This window comes from Pinus tabuliformis, chromosome 2_2, assembly GCF_031772625.1.
Source record: "Pinus tabuliformis cultivar Carrire ecotype Pingquan chromosome 2_2, CPIR1, whole genome shotgun sequence".
Lineage (NCBI taxonomy): Eukaryota > Viridiplantae > Streptophyta > Pinopsida > Pinales > Pinaceae > Pinus > Pinus tabuliformis.
Genome location: NC_142300.1, coordinates 216,427,137 through 216,447,666, shown reverse-complemented (window position 1 = coordinate 216,447,666; position 20,530 = coordinate 216,427,137).

Sequence of the window (20,530 nt, the reverse complement as noted above, 5' to 3'; positions counted from 1 at the left end):
AAGAGCATATTTGTAGTGTCTGAGGGGAACCCCTTGGGCATAGTGTTGCGAAAAGCGGGATTAAGGTTGATCTGGACCGGGTCCAGACTATTACACAAATCCCTCACCCAACCAACAAGAAAGCAATGCAGTCCTTCTTGGGAAAGATAAACTTCCTCTAGAAGTTCATCTCGGATTATGTGTAGATAGTAAAACCAATGTAATACATGATCAAGAAGGATGTAGTCTACAGCTGGGGCAAGAGGGAAAAGTACGCATTCACCTGTATCAAGAAGGCTATTGCAGAAGTGTCTGCACTTTATAGACCATATTTCAACAAAGACTTCCTGTTATACACCTTTGTCTCTAACAACTCGCTCGCTGCAGTACTCACTTAGAAGGGTGACCTAAACGATGAACGTCCCATCTCCTTCATCAGTGCAAGCATGCAAGGACCCGAACTCAACTACCCCACAATCGAAAAACAAGCATATGCAATATACAAGGCAGTGAACACTTCATACCCTACTTGTTAAAGAACCATTTCATAGCACATGTGCCTCACCCAACAGTCCTCTCACTACTTGTACAACAAGAGTTGTGTGAACGACGTGCAAACTGGATGACAGGCTTGCAAGGGTATGATCTTGACATCAAGCCAATTCTCACTGTCAAGGGTCATGGTCTCTGCAAACTCGCAGCTGAGGCAATACATGCACAAGAGGAAGAAGCAGAGCTCACTGGCTGGGAGCAGGAAATTGAAATGTATGATGTAGTGCGAGCACCACCCACTGTAAATGGAAACTCTTGGTACGAAGATGTATGTCAGTACCTTTAGCACGACACCATAATCTCTCACTTTTCCATTAGACAGAAGATGGAACTGTGCCTTAAATCTTTAACCTATCAGTTGGTGCATGGAGTGCTTTACAGAAAGCACAATATTGCTCAGGTGCCTGGAGGCACATGAATCAGAGAATGTTTTGCAAGATCTACATGATGGAACAACCGGGGGTCACTTTATGGGAAATACCACTAAACACAAAGTTATGTGAGCTGTTTCTACTGTCCCACATTATTCAAGGATGCACATGCTTACACCTGCAAGTGTCAGGTCTGTCAGCGATGCACCAACAAAACGCGAAGGGTAGTAGCCCCATTGTACTCTGTTACAGTGACTGAATCATTCCAACAATGGGTCCTAGACGTCATCAGGAATATTTTCCCACATTTTTCAAAAAAACGCCAATACATATGGACAACAACTAATTACTTCACGCAATGGACAGAAGCAGTTCCACTCAAGAAAATGAACAACCAAGAGGTCATCAGCTTCCTCCAACAAAACATCATCTCACACTTTGGTGTCTGGGTATCACTTGTGTTTGACAATGCAATGTACTTTTCATCTTTAAATATTTACAATTTTGCATTGAAAATTGGTATTGCGCTGAAACATTCATCTAACTACTACTTGCAGGGAAACGGTCTCACAAAATCCATGAACAAAAACCTTATCCGTATAATTAAAAATACTATTTACTCTGAGTAGGGTAACTGGAAATCTACCTTGATGAATGGCTTATGGGTTGACTGCGTAACACCCAAATCCTCTCTAAACACCTCATCATACTTCCTGGTATATGGTAAAGAACCCATCCTACCACCCTATATCTACTTTCCTGCACTTCAGTTGTCTCAAGAATCCCAAGGCAAACCTTGCATGCTAGTTCAGCATAAGATGGATACACTTCACAAACTACAGGAAGAAAGGATGTAAGCAAAAGAAAACTTTACACTCCATCAGAACCATATCAAGAGATGGTTTGACAAGAAGTCTACAGGGAAAGCTAACTTCAATGTTGGTGACTTAGCCTTGAAATGGGATAAACCCCATGAAGACAAAGGCAAGCATACGAAGTTTCAGTCCCTATGGATTGGTCCATACACATTCCATGAGAAGTTTGGCCCACACACATACCATCTGCAATCACTTGATGGGAGGATTGGCAATCTTCCTGTCAACGGCCAATATCTCAAACATTATTTTTAGTAGGCCAAGTCACACGCCATGCCATTGTACATAAGTTTGTTTGTTGCTTATTGTTTTTCTTTTTCTCTTTTCTTACTATTTATGTTTTGTGTTGTTTTGTTTGTTTAGTATCCTGTTATTTTTGGTTTTTTGTAAATAAGAGTTTCCCTTTACTGAGATATGGATTTTGAATGAGTATGTGGCTGAGATCTAAAGAGTCTTGTGACACTGCAGCACTCGGCTTGTCATGTGTCTGGATTCTTCGTGCTTGGTTGTAAACTTCGACTGATGAAGTCTTGATAGAAAATATGAGCCACCTGCAAGGGAATCTTGGGTCCAACCATGAACCCATGTCCACATTGGGAAACCACATGCCTGTACTCAGCCTTCTGCTCTATGTGTTCAAGCTCATTCAACTAGTAGAAACACAGAAGGGGAAATCTAAACGAGCAAACCTATGTCAGAGGTCTTACATGCTTCTCTAAAGGAACAACCTCTTCTGCTCTCAATAAGTCGGGATCCCTCTTCCGCCCCAAAAACAAATAAGTGCATATGCACAGTCCTTTTTAAAAAATACAAATGCAAAAGAAGAGAAAGGTTTCCTGCACAGGGAGGTGAAGCATGCAACGCCACTGGGGTACTGAATAGGCTCGCTGGTAGTGGAGAAATGAATGTGTTCCTGCGTGACTCTATTGGGCTACTTTCCAGGCTTGCTAGTAGTGGAGCAACACCAGATATGAAAACTTATACTCTGAAAATTTTTAACTCGCGAGCCAAACTACCCTTCCCGATTTCGAAGCACTTTGATCAAGCTAAAACTTTTATTGTGTTTGACTGAGTTGGTGAAAGGTGAACCATGTCTATCCATGGGGTAAGTGGGGAAGCCAAAGTAACCTGCCAACAACTCAATAATCCCTGAAAGACCAAGGCCTTGTGCTACAAATGGAACAAAACAGAAAATCTGGAGTTCAACTAGTGTGTCGTCAAGCATTGTAGCGGCTGCAACACCCTCTAAAATTTTCTCCTGCATCCAATTCGAAGCCTCCCTTGGGTTTTTACTTGATTTTGGCAAGCACTCGGGCTCACCCCATGAGCTCATGTTGAGTTTCTTCACCCTCCTTGCTTGACCGTTCAACAGACATCTCTTTGCATGGTTGTCACAATGTCATGCTTATAGCCATGTTCTGGTCACGCACAAGGTCCCGCTTCGTGTGTACAAGTTGTATTCGCTATGTAAACACCCGTCACACTCACACACGAAGTTGTATGCATTGTCACACAAGCGTCGTCGTGGTCATTCAACTATCTATCACAAGCGTTGCGCTTATCGCTCACGTCGTTGGTCAGTGATGTTGAGTATATGTTGTCTTGGGATTTGAGGTGTCTTGTTGTCAAGTCATGTTGAGTGTGTGTTCGCAAGGTCACATATGCACAAATTCACTCATTTTCAGACTTAGTCATTTTGATGAAGTTCTAACAACTGGATCACCCTCTAACAGTCGGACCTCCACCCCAGAATCGACTCGACCGATTACCACCTAGAACAGCACAGAAGTGTCCAACAAGCCATTCCAATCTGCGCTACCCGCAAGCTAATCAACCAACACTCCTCTTGGTCAACCATAGAGTTTGACTGGGCAGTGACTCCGAGACTCACTCCCCTCAAAAATTGTGCAAAAGCTACATACCTTTCCCGCTCTGCTAACTAAGGAAATTGCACAGACAAGCCGAACAAACACCAATTTTTTCCAGTCAGCCACCCAATCAACCCGTCGGATGCTCACCCAAAAAACTGCGTATATTTCATGAGCATTCTCTTAGCTACCCTACATCCCATTCAGCTCAAAAATTGCATAGAGGTGCTCAGTAGGTCAGCCTCCCAGCAATTGCACAGTGTTTGTCACCAACAATCCCGCAGCCCACTGCCAGCTCCCTGAAAAAAATGCGCATTTTTCCCGGAAAGCCTCTTGCAGCCCGCTCCCAGCTCCTGAAGGAATTGTGCAGATTTTGTTGCCAAGCCCCTCTACTGCCTGCATTGCTTCCCTCAATAAATTTTGCAGATCTACCCTCCAGTCGAGCTAGATCCCGCAGAAAGTCATTGTTGATTCGGATTGTCCATCTCAGTCTCCCAATGACTTATGCGCAATTTTCACGAGCAGTGCCCGGAGCCTGCATCCCATCTTGAAACTTGCCTTGCGCAATTTCATAGCCTTGTCCACTCTCTCGTTCACCTGCATCCGAAAGTGAACAACAATGCATCATGGTAGACTAGGAGGTTTATGGATTTGATGTGGTCTCATCATGAGTGATTTCATATACAGGTACATGGATGAGACATGATGCAACGATAAACGGGATGAACAAGGAGAGCACATGCAAGGATATTTTTTCATGAACGGAAAAATGAACGATGCATGTGAGGAGATCTTCTCACGAACGGATGATGCATGCGAGGATATTTTCTCGCGAATGAACGATGCATCGAGGAGATTTTCTCGCAAATGGACGATGCATGCGAGGAGATTTTCTCACGAATGGACGATGCATGTGAGGATATTTTTTCGCGAACAGATGATGCATGCAAGGAGAATTTTTTGTGAACAAAAAAACATGTGAAGAATGCCAAAGTACTAGCAAGGGAGCGACGTGCACATGCAACATCAAGCATACACCAAGACCATCAAAGACTTCACAAACCTTGCCATGCGGAGGAGAAGTTGTGATAAACCAAGAGCACATGCATCACCCAGTAGCACTGCAGCTTGACATGGACACCAACAATAGCATGAACACACCATCACTGGCGTGTCGAGTCGTGTCATGAGTCATATCAGCCACATCACTACTGTGGGCCATACTGTGTAAATCAATGTAATGTAATGTGGAAGTCCAAGAGACCCACATGTCGTATGAAGAGTCATGTAAAGATGAAGAGTCAAATAAGTCAAACAGTCGTGAGGGAAGTCGAATAGTCACAAGGGCCAATTTTACCCTCGGCTATAAATACCCCCTCATTTTTACATCCAAAGGACTTTTCACCTTGGCTCCTCCCATATAGCCCTGAGAGTCCGTAGTCTTTTCTTTGAGGAGCGGGCAGTGGCTCCAACACCCCTTTCACGGGGTTAGTGATGTATGGTGTATCAATGTGTCTTGGAACTTTCGCTTAATTCAAAATCCTAATAGCAGGTCAACACATCTTCACACATGTATTGTAAATTTTGTAAGAATAATCTTGAACACTTGTAATGCATGTTGCTTTAACCTATGTTAAAACAATTGAACTCTTTCAGTTGCTCTAATACATATATTGATGAAAATGTGTTGTATAAGTTGTTAACAATTTCCTTCCCGCATGGGTTTCCTCACCAGACATTAAATAGAACCTTTCACATAAACTTGTTATAATGGTTGTCGCACTCGCGCGGGCTGCCTTGATGGGTGTTGTACATGCTATCTTCGCTTGTGTGTTGTGACTGTCACAACTGTGTGGACTGCTCCTCTAAAATTTTTGCATGTCCTATTGTGTTTTGTGTCTTTGACAGAGCTAGGACTTTTTCCCTATCGACTGGACACTCACTTCCACCATCTCTCTCTACGGTGAAAGAACATTTCCACATGTAACACTAGCACTCACCAAGCACTCAAACCTTGAAGACAAGGAAGACCACTCTCATGTGCTGACAAGCAAGAGCTAAGGAAAACATTTAAGATAAAGGAAACCGGGCCATCATACCGAATGGGACTCCTACACCAAACGATGTGAGGCCTAGTTGGGACTTCATACTGGGGAGATCCCCTTAATGTTGGCCGTCAACAAGACCTAAAAGAAAAATAGACTTTTATCTTATGATACATAGCGATAATGATGACACTTTCCAGGGACGGTATTCCTTGATGATGCTACTCAAGACAGTGATATGATAGCATCTCTCTTAGACTTGTTTGATTATCAAAGATCAAATTTTTCAGTTCACAAATGTATTTTTACACTGAATTGGGTTGGACCTAGGAGGCTTGATGTGATTGATGTATCCCATTCTTATTGTACTTTGTATCTCAGCTGAACAATTGTTGAATATATGTTAAAGTTGGAAACTACGGCCATATTCCACCTTGGTATGGCTCATTTGATGGAGATGATGATTGCATTGGATCCCTCTTTTCTAGAGGTCCAAGATTTATATGAAGATCATCTCATTCGGAAAAGCAGAAGTGTGATTTTGAATTTATGCCCACACATGTGCAAATTGATCAGGTCGGCTTCATCATTATGTAGCCTCAAGAAGCCCAATGGATGTGTCTCTTCACCCATAATGAAGTGTATAAATACAAGAGACCTCAAACTTCATTTGGACATCCATCGCTCACACATTCTTCTCTCTCTCTTCATCAGATTGGACTTACATTGACCATAGGCCACTTTGACCACATAGATGACCACAGAGCGATCACGTTTGACCAATGCTTTTGTGATTGTTTTGGGTTTACTTTGAACATTGTTGGAGGCTGAGTTTGACTTTATTTGGCTGATATTTAAAGGAGGTGTTTGATTGCTATTTTGGTCAGTGTTGACTTCCTGGTTAGGGTTGAAGTTTGACTGTAGTTGACTGCAGAATTTGACAGGGCAGATTTGAATTTTGGGAAAGTCAATTTGACTTCCGTACTCTCTCTGTTCTGAAATTTTTATTTAATAATAAGAAGAATTTATCAAAGGGTTTCCCCACATTGGGGTTTTTCCCTGGCATCCACCAAATCTGGCATCCTCTTGTCTTGGCTTGTCTTTTACGGTTTGTTTTATGTTCTATCTGCTTTTGCTGTCATTGTGATTATTGTGAATTTTATTGGAATACTAAGGAACATTGAAGTAAATTGTGCTAAGCATATAATATACCATTGATAACTAGGATTAACATGGTATCAGAGCCTAGGTGAAGACAAGGCCCAAGTAATAGTGAGAAAATAAATCACTAAGGAAAGTCATTGGATAAGAATTTTTAGCTAGCTTCAATGACGACTACATCATACTTCAAATCTGAGGACAAGCTTAAGAAAAAATCTTACTATCATTCATGATATATGTCTTTGGATTTGACTTTGGAAGAGAATGATGCTATGGACTACGTAAAGGGAAGAGTGGTGGGGCCTCCTTCAAATGCATTTGTTGCTATAAAATCAAAGTACAAGAAAGGTGAAGCAAAATCTAAGAAAATTATTGTAGATTCCATTCACAAGCCTTTGGTTCCCTATATTTCTTATTTGGAAAGATCTAAGGAGATGTATGAAAAGTTGGTTGGGATGTTCAAAGTAAACAATTCAAATCAAGTCTTCTTTCTCAAGAACAAGTTTAAAGACATCAATATGGATAGGGGAGAGTCAATTCAATCCTACTTCATGAGGATTACTGAAATCAAGAATTATCTCCTATCTATTGGAGAAGTTATTGGTGACAGGGAGCTCACTCTTATTACACTTGGAGGCCTTACAAGAGCATGGGATGTGTTTAACACCACCATCCTCAACAATGACAAGATTTTGGGTTTTGATGAATTATTGACTAGATGCACTCAAGAAGAAATAAGGATGATGGTATCAGAGCCTAGGTTGTCATTGATGTCAGTGGTCGGGATGGCAAATATTCTTGAAGATGCCAGAGGATGATTACAACTCTTGTTTAAGATGTCAAGACACAAATGAAGTGTCAATCATGTATCTTGATGATCATAATGGAAGACTACCATATCACTGATCTTGATGATAACACTACATGATGACATGTCCTACCTCCGATAATTTGATGATGACATGAAAAATCTCCAATGATGTGAAGCTTGATGTCCTTATGATGAAGACTACATAATGATGTTGCATTTGATTGATGAAATATCTCTGCACTAGTGACCCTATGTTGAAGAAGGCAAGGACATGATGATGGTGATCCTATGTTGAAGAAGGCTAGGACATGATTAATCAACGAAGAAATCAAACCATGAAGAATCCCTACACTCAAAGGCATTCTACTTTGCCTCCATTTCTGCACTCATAAATAATCAGTCACATTAAAAAAATAATTTTGCTACCTTAGAGGAAAAATTCCTTAATGACACCTACACCATCTTGAAGAGCATAATTTTTCCTTTCCAACGAGCTATTACTCAGCCCGAAACTCCAAGCGGTTTGAAAGTTATTGATTTTACAAGTTAATGATGTAATTTTGGTCAGTAAGCCGACCTGAGCTTCTCTCCCATGTCGGCCTGCCCTTAAGAGACATGTCTATTCGGTTTGGTGAGCGAATTGGTGTATAAATATGACGTTAAACACTTCATTCTTATCAATTTTTCGGTGATCATTTCATAGAAAAGATACAGAACAACAAGGAGGCCGAGAGGACTTAGTAGTCTACTGTTTGGGCAAATTTAAGGAGGTTGAGGAGGAATATTGTTGTGATAAGCTAGCTGTGTAAAGGAACAGTGGACAAAAAATTACTTCAAACATGTTCTCATTTACCTTACAGCTCAGATTTTTTGTTTAGGACTATGGACAGCTTGATCATGGTCTCTAGACTCCTGTAGAAGCTCAGAAGTCTGAACAGTGTCCTATTGCAGCTCTTACACCACAGAATTTCAATCTTTTGGAGCTCCGATTTTTGGCACCAAGTTACAGACTTGTCATCCGTATAGCATACTTGGAGAGGATCTTGAAGGGCCTTGAAGTAAAGTTTTGGAGCCGCATAAAAGGCATTCAAAAGCAGATTTGAAGCATTTTGCTACAAACTTTGGAGAGCAGTTGGTGGACAATCACATTGCTTTGAATAGTCATCACTCACATTGAATTTGTTCATTCAGATTTGTTGGATTAGTAATCTTATAACACATTCTTTGGACCTGTTTGGAGGATATAGGCATAGCAGCTAATGGGCATCATTTATAGACCTCTGAAGTAAATACCTCAGTCTATAATCTTACATAGACCAAGCATCTTTGTCTATTGAGGGCAGCCTTGAAAAGCACTATTGGAGTCAATCCTAGAAAACATCTTGAAGTACTATTGAAGGGTGTCTTGTGAAGAAATCTTTGGAGCCTATCTCTTGGCTCCTCTTGAGCAGCATTCTTGAAGTCTCCTTGTAGCATCATTAAATACATTTTGGAGCAATACTGTAGACACCTTTGAGCATCTTGAAGATCCTTGAAGCAGAAGTAACTTGAAGAAAGTTGTTGAAGTTATCTTGGAGCTGTTTGGAAGACCTAGTGTATAACTTGAGCGATTTATTGAAGGTCTTCCAAACAGCTCCAAGATAACTTCAAATAACTTATTAATTAACTAATTAAATAAACAAATTAATAAATTAATTAAATAATAATAATAATAAATGAAAAATTAACAAGATAATGGCCGACCAAATTCCATATATTTTTTCTTTAAAAACCTATATATACCCTAAATAGAACTCTTGGATAAATCATTAAAATCTGGTGGATATCTATTGATGCATACCCTAATTATGGACTCACTTGGTAGTCTGAAACGTTGGGTTCACAAAACTCTATAACGGGTCATTCCTCATCTATAAAACAATCCTCACTTGTATGGATTCATTATTTAACAACATCAAGTCCTACCATGGAAGGGACATGATGGACAGCGCATCAAAGTTCCAGAAATTAAGATTATCCAGAGCGAAACTCATCTCCATTAATCTATTCTTTTAACTAATTAATTAGATAAATTAATTAATCATCTAAACAAATTAATGAATTAACTAAACAAATTATTTAAATAATTAATTTTATATAAAATTAATAAACATAATAATTAATTCAATAGATAATAAAATTAATTAATTAATCCATTTAACTTATTAATTAACTAATTAAATAAACAAATTAATAAATTAAATAAATAATAATAATAATAAATGAAAAATTAACAAGATAATGGCTGACCAAATTTTAGATATCTTTTCTTTAAAAACCTATATATATCCTAAATAGAACTCTTGGATAAATCATTAAAATCTGGTGAATATCTATTGACGCATCCCCTGACGATGGACTCACTTGGTAGTCTGAAACGTTGGGTTCACAAAACTCTATAACGGGTCATTCCTCATCTATAAGAGAATGGGAGTGTTGAAAAATACAAGGCTAGGTTTGTTGCTCAAGGCTTCTCTCAAAAGGAAGGGGTGGACTATGATGAGATATTTGTATCAATTTCCTTAGATGCCACTATTTTTTTTATTATATCTCTTATTTCCTCTCACGGATGGAGCCTACACCAAATGGATGTTAAGATTTCTTTCTTGCATGGCTCGCATAAGGAGGAAATCTACTTGGAACAACCTAAGGGGTTTGAAGTATGGGATCGAAGGACGCACATATGAAGGTTGGAGAAAGCCCTTTATGGGTTGAAGCAATCCCCCAAGGCTTGGTATGATAGGATTGATAGCTATCTTATGAAGATGGGATTTACAAGGAGCGACACTGACCCTAACCTATATTTCAAGGTTGAGAATGACACGCCTCTCATTTTGGTCCTTTATGTGGATGATCTCTTTCTGACAGGTGCAGACCCTCTCATTTATTAATGCAAGAGGGATTTGGCTTCTAATTTCAAGATGAAGGACCTAGGACTGATGCACTACTTCCTAGGCCTGGAGGTTTGGAAAAAGCCAGGTGAGATTTTCCCTTCTCGAGGAAAATACATTTTGTGAAGTTTCTTGAGAGATGTAGGATGGTGGATTGCAAGTCGGTGTCTACTCCAATGGAACTCAACTTCAAGAAGATATGTGGAAGTGTTGTTGGGCCCATATTGGTGAACCTTTCCGTATATAGACAACTTGTGGGGGCCCTGATGTTCTTGGCAAACTCCCACCTTGTCATATGCTTTGTTGTGAACATGTTGAGTCAATTTATGTTTAAGCATCATCACATTCATTAGATTGTTGCTAAGAATCTCTTAAGATATCTCTGGGGCACAATCTATTATGGACAGAGATACATTGTCAATAATTTAAGTTTGCATGGATATACAAATGTTAACTGGGCTGGAAATGTGGTGGATCGTAAGAGCATGTCTGGATGTTGCTTCTCATTGGGGTCTGCTTCAATTTCTTGGATGAGCAGGAAGCATAAATTGATTTCACTAAGCACCACCGAGGTCGAATACATTGTCACTAGTATGGCCTGTTGTGAAGTTGTTTGGTTGAGCAAGCTTTTCAGTGAGCTATTTGAACATGTATTCGATACCACCATGATATTCTATGACAACTAGAGTGGGATTGTCCTTTCAGAGAATCATGTGTTCCATGAGCGCTCCAAGCACATTGATATCATGTACCACTTTATCCAGGATATGGTACAATGGGGAGCAATAAGGCTCCAACACATCAGTACTAATGAGCAGGTCGCAGATATCCTCATGAAGCCTTTGGATAAGGTCAAATTCTTAACCTTTTGAGAGAGACTCAGAGTCATGGAAAGACCCTCCCATGAGGGTCTCGCCTGAGTTGGACATTGATCTCTCAGAGCTCCTGGGGGCTTGGGGTACTTCTTGGAGCTATGAGTGACCATAGGTTGTGGTTCACCTTCCCCTATTGGTGCACTATGTATAGGGTGAGTGGTTCACATTCCCCTGTAAAACCCCTTTGTGACATGTGTATGGGGTGAGTGGTTCACCTTCCCCTACTAGACACATGTGTGCAGGGTGAGTGGTTCACCTTCCCCTACAATTCACATATACATAAGATGGGTGGTTCACCTTCTCCTATGGCATATAAGCAGGATGAGTGGTTCACCTTCTCCTATTGATGGCCCAGCATACATCCTACCCATGTAGTTCAAGACTCATGGGAAGTACCTCTCATCTAGCCAAGGAGTTGGGAAATATGGATAGGGACCATATCCCTACCGATGGACGCATCATGTACTGTCGTACTCCCTATGTCTAGGATGAATGGTGTTCAACAACTTGATCTGGAATCATTTGAGGTTCTACCTTTGGACTGAATTTTGTGAGCGAAGAGTGGTAAGGTATTGTGACTCACTCTCAGTCAATTCTTCTTCAATATTACTTCATGGTTCAGCAGAGCAGAGATGGGATGACAAAGATGGTACATGACGATAAGATGGCATGATAACAACAGATGGATTGGCGGGTGGATTCTCCCTAGTTGAGAGGGAGTGTTAAAATTGGAAAATAGGACCATATTTCACCTTGGTATAGCCCATTTGATGGATATGATGATTGCATTGGATTCCTTTTTTCGAGAGGTCCAATATTAATATAAATATCATCTCGTTCAGCAAGCAGAAGTGTGATTTTGAATTTATGCCCACACATGTGCAAATTGATCAGGTGAGATTCATCATTATGTAGTCTCAATAATCCCATGTGTCTCTTCATTCACCCACAACAAAGTGTATAAATACAAGAGACCTCACACCTCATTTGGACATCCATCACTCACAAATTCTTCTCTCTCTCTTCATCAAAATGGTTCATACAGCTTGGGCACTCTCTCTCTCTCTCTCTCACACACACACACACACATGTGGATATGGGGACAAAATTTAGGATAGTTTGACCAGTGTTGACCAAAGTGATTTTGACTAGTTTGGCTGTTGTTTTTGGGGCTGAATTTCGATTTTCTTAGGCCGCATTGACTGGCACAGAAATTGAGGTTTTTTGGGTTGTTTGGCCTACATTGACCATAGGCATGTTTAATCACAGAGTTTACCATGGGTTGACTGAGTTTGACCAATGATTTTGTGACTATTTTGGGTTGACTTTGCCCATTGTTGGAGGTTGATTTTGACTACCTTTGACCGAGCTTCAAAGGAGGTGTTTGAATGTTGTTTTGACTAGCGTTGACTTTTTGGTTAGGGATGAATTTTGACTGTGGTTGACTGAAGAATTTGATAGGGAATATTTTACTTTTGGGAAAGTCAATTTGACTTTTGTACTCTTTATCTCTTTTGAACTTTCGATTTAATAATAAGAAGAACCAATTAAAGGGTTTGCCCCACATTGAGGCTTTTCTCTGGCATCCGCCAAATCTGGTGTCCTCTTGTCTTGGTTTGTCTTCTCCATTTTGCTTTATGTTCTATATGATTTTATTGTCAATGTGATTATTGTGATTTCTATTGGAAATTGTTATTGGGTTGATAAGGAACATTGAAGTAAATTGTGATAAGCATAGAACATACCATTTTTAACTAACAATATCTAATAAGAAGAAGAATTTGGTTGGATTTTCCCCCTTGTGGGGTTTCTACCCCGGTCTCTGACCTAAATCCTGGTGTCTCTATTGTGCATGATTTTCTTATTTTGTTCTTTAATTTTCCACTTCATTGTTGATGTTATTGTTCTCTCTACATAATATTTATTGATGAAATAATGTTATGAGATGAATTTTATATGAAAATGTTGAAAAGTTTAAAAATTTGCAATTGTCTATAGCAGAGAAAAATCTAGCCCTAAAAGTTAACATGGTATCATATTTGGGCTAAATAAAAGTCATTCATATCACCCCCTTGAAGACAACTATGATGAAGTTCATGATCAAAGAAAAGTGAAAGGGATAAAGATGACAGAGACCTAAAAAAATGATAGGGTTTGAAGGAAACCCTAGAAAACCTTTGTTTTTACAATAGACATTAGGGTTTGTGAGAAACACTCAAAGTGGACTTGGATATGGTAAATGCCTGCAGCAATGGAATCCTAGTACGAAACTTCCTAATATGATATGATCAATGAGAAGCCCATGATATATTTAGAGAAACCTTAGGAGAAGGGAATGTTGCATATTCAATGGTCATCATATACATTGATAGATTGGAATTGGATACCAATGAAAGAGGTAAAGGATACATGTGGTACTCATGAAGATGTATTTCTTCTAAAAATGATATCAACATATGGTTGATGGTCCATGGTACAGGATCAAGAGGGAGCTTATAGATTCCTCCGATATTCTTTAAACATAAGTACTTTCAAGACTTATGTTATTTTTTTCTCTTGTTTAGATTTATCATTTTAGTCTCAATATTATAATGCTTCTAACTTCTTGGATCAGGATGTGTTCAAGGAAAGAATATATTTCTCAAGGATCATCATGATGTAGAGCATTGTAGAAAAATTTAGCTCTCAGAGGGAGTTGGTATAGGATTAGTAAACTCCAAGAGGGAGCGGGTGCAGGACCATGAAGAAACCACTCTTATATGTGGAAAATATAGGCAGACCTACCTTACCATCAGGTACACTTTCATTATGTTTATTTAATTTTCTTTTATGTCTCTTTCTCTTGTTCTAGGGTCTACAGGTACATCTGATGAATAAGAGGAATAAGTCCTCTACGTCAATATTGAGAAGGATGTAGAACCATCCCCTGATTAGAATGGAAATGGACAAGAGCCCAAACCTTGGAGGAAGGATTGGAATGTTCCAGGTTGATGACTATGGATGAAGAGGATTTCTATTCAAAGGGAGTATATTGTCAGTTTGAATGCAATAGTTTGATGAAATGATGAAAGAAATATGTCCTACATCCAAAGACCATTCTAGATGACAAGATGTAGCAGTGACAGATACCTCCATGATATTAAGTTTAACAGTGTTATAGACTTTTCCCTTATGATTCATTACAGTAATGATGACACTTGATAGTGATGATGTTCCTTGATGATTCTACTTAAGACAGTGTATGATAGCATCTCTCCTGGACTTGTTTTATTATTGGAGATCAAATCATTCAGTTCACAAACGTAGTTGTGAATTGACTTGGGTTGGTCCTAGGAGGCTAGATGTGATTGATGTATCTCATTCTTATTGTACTTTGTATCTCAGTTGAACAATTGATGAATATTGACTAAGAAGAAGAATTTGGTTGGGTTTTCCCCCTTGTGGAGTTTTTGCCCTAGTCTTTGACCTATATCCTGGTGTCTCTATTGTGCATGTTTTTTTCTTTTGTTCTTTAATATTCCATTGCATTGTTGACATTATTGTTATCTCGACATAATTTCTAATGATGAAATAATGTTATTGGGTGAATGTAATATGAAAATGTTGAAAATTTTAAAAAATTGCAATTATCTACAGCAGATAACAATCTAGCCCAAAAAATTAACACCATTTTCTCCTTACTAGAAGGTTATATTTGTACAAAAGTGAGGTGACTTTTCACCTACATTCATATTTAATTTCTAATTCACTTAATTTTCTAATTCTGTTTTATTTGTACAAAATTACATTAAAATTCCAAGATAATCTTTTTAATGAAATAAACACCTAACATGGATCCAACTCCAAAATTGATAAGACATGCACTTGGATTAGTAGCTCTTGGGTCATGTGAGTGTGCCAAACCTCATAATCTGTTGCAATAGATAACATTTTTCTTGAAATTAAGCCTTCATTAATGACTTCATATTCACATGTATTAGGCACCATTATCTCTCAGCTTGTATTGTGTGAAATAATGAAGTGAACATGGTATGTGGCTTAGTGGGCTCCACCATTTGTTGTTCCAATGCCTCTTTGGTCAGCGTTGTATCTTTTCCTGTGAATTCTAGTTGTTGTGCAAGAATCATTACGTGTAATTCATCTTCAATATCTTTCTTAGGCCTCACTTGTCCTCAAGCTCCAATTGAGACTAACTTGTGAGATTTTATTAGTCTCTCCATCATGATGTGATGGTGTTGATAGGTGCTAATAGTTTTCATCATATCATTTTCAAGCCTTTCATGTGCTCAAATGATGATTTGATTTCATCTTTATCTCATTCTGCACTTAGTTCATATTTTCTTGGAAATGCCTCTCGTCAATCCATACTCCATGCATGTATTATATCAATGGTTGGCAAGGTGTCCTTGAGTTGTACACATTTCCCTTTAATCACATTTTGAATCGAGATGAGTATGGAAACCACCTTATGGACTTTCCCGAGTTTTTGGTGAAAAATAATTCACAATATATTCCAATGTTTATTCACCTCCAATCATGTACTCTAATAATTTGTATCATAAGATCTTGAATCCGACAATGCCTAATTTTCCTTCCACAACCTTTCGATTTATTGTTGTGCTTTCTTAAATCCCTTATCATGTTCTTTTACCTTTTCCATTAAATATTCAATATTATTTTATGTTGTTGAGGAAAAGGCAGTCCTAGATGAGACTATGGTCAATGGATTATCTAAAGTGTTAGATCTTATGTTTCTTTTTGTGGTCACTGAGATAGGATTTGCTGGTTCTAGGGCTAAATATTTCCTCCTCTCCTAGAAAATCTGATTTGTATATTTGTTAAAGCATAAACTTTCCATGTTCATAACCTAATTATCATCACTTACAGTGAATCCCATCTCCCCAATCGGAAAATTGCCTCCTATTAATGGTTTAGAATCTGAGGCTATCAGTTTAATGTCCATGCCAGGAAAACCATCATATGTTGCATTTTGGGCTTCTTGTTCTTGTTGTTCTTTCAACTTCATTTCATCATGAGCTTTTTTTTCCAACCTCTTTCGAGTTTCTCTTCTTCTTTCCTTTTTCTTTCTTCTTACTCCTTTTGGAATCTTTCTCTTTCATCCTTTGCTCTTTTTTCTACCTCCTCCTCCTCTCTTTTCTCTCTCTCTCTTTCTTTAACCTTATATCTTCTTTTAACGTCTCCTTTTATTTCCTAACGGCTTCTTTTTATACTACCCTTTTCTGTGTAGTTTTCTTATCTTTCACATCCTTTCCTTTAGAATATTCCGCTATTGTAGGATCAATGCCTTTCATTCTTCCCAAGGCTTCTATAGCATTGTAGCAATTTTTTTATTCTTTCTTTGTCTTTCTTGGTTTGCAACTAGAAAGGCAATTTTCACTTACATTTGGTAAAATGTGCTAAGACTACACCTCTTGGGTCATACCCATGGACATCTAGCTCTCCAAAGTTGAAACGATCTAGGTTAGACGCTTCTTCTTGTGGTTCCTTATAATTATTTACACCATACATACCTACATAAAAGGGGTATATAGGCCATGGTGTATTCTTCAAACATGTAAGCATGCCACCGACACCTGTGATTGCTTGATATGCAATTATTGTAAAATTATCTTATCGATCACGAACAATGGGAGTTGGTGTTGTGGTTTCTATGAGCCAAATACTCTTATATATGTTGAGTCATATGGACTGACCAATCAACAACTTCTTGCAATGTTTCCTTGGAACGATAAAACATGCATGGTGAATCATGATCAACTAAAATACAAAGAGGGATGAGATGAAGTCTTCAAATATCTTTGTGTATGACATTGTATGTTTTCTATCCCACAAATACCTACATTAAATAGACACAAGTTGAATATCTATATTTACATTCCACTTCCACCCCATCATCTCAACTCACACTTAGCACATATGTAGCCAAGTAGGTAAGAAGCCATGTAAAATTTAGGGTGCTTCCCTTCTTCTAGATTTTGAGCATCTATCACATTGGCCTGTATATATTTTGTAATTATTTCAGTCTAATTAAATATGACCCCATCATGAGCACATGTGTATATGAGTGGGACCCAACTTTCTTCGAAGAATTTAGTTGTCACTCTCCCATACAGCCTGCAGCACATAGTTACAACCATCGAATATGCTCTTCTAAGTGACTTTGTTTTATATCCTTTTTTTCCAACGTGCTTATGAATTTGTTAGGGTCTTTCACCAACTCCTTAAGATGTATTTTTTGTTCAAATTAAACCTATTGTACCAGGCCACTGATAATGCAACTTGATGTTTTAACAACTTGCAGTATTTAGCTATCTGAGGATAAGTGTATAAATTTCATAGCCATGTCTATCTCGTATAGTCATATATCTTGTATAAATACATTTGACCAGTTGATCTATGGTCTTACCGCATGGGAATACAGTTGGGTGAGAAGCCACTTTATGCAACCATGGTTTTCTAACATTTTGGTAAACTTTGATGTCTTCCTCCCCAACCGTATATTCTTTCCTTGCAAATAGATGGGAGATTTATTACCATTTGAGAGTAATTGACTTATCAATATATGGCTTTGTATCAGCATAGTTAGGCACTACTGCAATGGGACATTATTTAAATTCTTCCTTCGCAATGTCTTTTCTAGGTCTTCTTTTCAGAAAAACCAAAACTTCATATGATGATATGTTGAAATATTCCAAACCAAGCAATCCGGGAACATCAAAGATATCCATTAGAACAAATAAATAGAAACAAAAACATGACTTGGGGTGTAGTGCAAAAGAACAGTGTAATATGAGTTCGAGAGATACATTGTGGTGCAAGGCAAAAGGTTTAACTAGCAAGTAAGACTTGATGTGACAAAAGGATGGATTCTGACATGACTTTATATCTCATCGCAAACTCCATTATATGATATACAAAGGGTTTATGTCGTACCGCAACACTAAAACTTATATTGATAAATGGTAATGAAATGTGATAAATCATCAAAGTGAGATGTGAAGTATGTGCTGCATAAGGTATTAATGCATTGATTTGATGCACAACTGCAATGAGGTGGAAACAAGGAATGATAAAAATTGCTAAGTGTTAGAGAAAAAGGGTTCTTCCATGTTTATATGTATATGCAAAAGGTGAAACTTGTTTCGGAAAAAAAGAAGTCACACCAAAATAGGATAATTCCTACATCCTACTGACACAAATGATATGAGAAGAGGATGTGCAATACCAACTTGCAACATGGCATGAGCATTACAACTCCAAGCAGCGTAGAAAAAACTCAAGAAATAGGGATGTGCTACCAATCGGCATAGTGCAAGAGAATAAGGAAGGCTTGCAACAATGTATTACATTGAAAATGAAATAGAGCGGAGGAGTATATATAATATTTTCATTGCCAAAGTGCTTTAAATGTGCATTATTGTGACATCGCAAAGAGATTTGTGATGAAAAATTGCGATGGGGGATTGCGGTGCGATGAAATCTAAGGGTGTGATGCACCCCTCAAATTTTACGAATTTTCTAAGTTAAAACCTCCTCATCTATTGAATTTCAAGGGCATTAAGAATGGTCTTAGGATCTATGATACATAGATGTCCTATATTTTTGAATGAGGGGACCCTAAATTTTCCTCTTAGAAAAATTGAGGGTTATTGTAGTTGCTACAACATGTCACAAGCAAAATAAAATACAGTTCAATTCACATTGGAATTTCTATACTCCAAGGAGGTATGGAAAGTGGAAATATTAATAGGGATTGGAAATATTTAAGAATAAGGCAGCCTTGAACAGGCCTTTAAAACCTAGTGCATCGAAACATATTGCCAAAATCAGAGTATTTCCACTCAACGTAATCTAACAAGTATGGCTTGCTGGAAATATAAATATGTTTGAAGACAAAAAGAGACTTCCCCTCAAATGTGTCGTCCATCCTACTGACACAAAAGATAAGAGAATAGGATTTGCCATACCAATCTACAACATGGCACATTGTCACAACTCCAAGTAGCATAACACAAACTTGAGCAATAGGGATGTGCTACCAATTGGTGTAGCGCAAGAGAACAAGGAAGGCTAGCATCAATGTATTACGTTGAAAATGAAATAGATATGGTGAGTATATATAACATTTCCATAGTGAAATTATAGTTATCTACATTTATTTTGATATCGCAAAGAGATTTGCGATGAAAATTTGCGATGCAGGATTGTGATTCGATGAAATGTAAGGGTGTGATGTACCCTTCAAATTTTACGAATTTTCTAAGTTAAAACCTCCTTTTCTATTGAAATTCAATGATAAGAATAATGTTCTTAGGGTCTAAGTTACATAGATGCTTTATATTTTTGAATGACGAGACCCTAAATTTACCTCTTAGAAACGTTTAGGGTTGTTGTAGCTACTACAACATGTCACAAGCAAAAGAAACTATAGCTAATTTCATAATGGAATGTCCATACTCTAAGGAGGTATGGAAAAGTTTGGAAAGATTAATAGGGTTTAGAAACATTTAAGGAGAAGCCCTTGAAGAGGCCTTCAAAACATATTGCAATGAAATAGACTGCCAAAACAAAGCACTTCCACTCAACATAATTTGAGTATGGCTTGATGGAAATTTAAAGATGTTTCAAGACAAAAAGACACTTCCCCTCAAATGTGTTTTTCAGTGCTGGAATATTCCAAATTCCTATCCACTAGTACAAGAAAAATCTCTCATATACAAGGTGTATTTGTTATAAATAAGAATATTTCATGGGATTTTTCTTATGGTGCCTCACAAGGAAACCCCTCAAGGGAGGGGAGGCTCAAGAGACATACTAATTTTTACATTGTTTAGTATTACTTCTAAAGCTAAAGTTTGTCAACAACTTTTATCAACTTCTACAAATTGATGGCTTTAACCTAGTCCTAAAACTTACAAAAGAATATGGTGTAACCCAATTACAATTTTTTGGATACATAATGGTAAAACTCGTTATCTAATGGGTACAAAAAAAGAACCACATTCAAAAATTTTACATTTATTGAGATCTTTCTTATATATA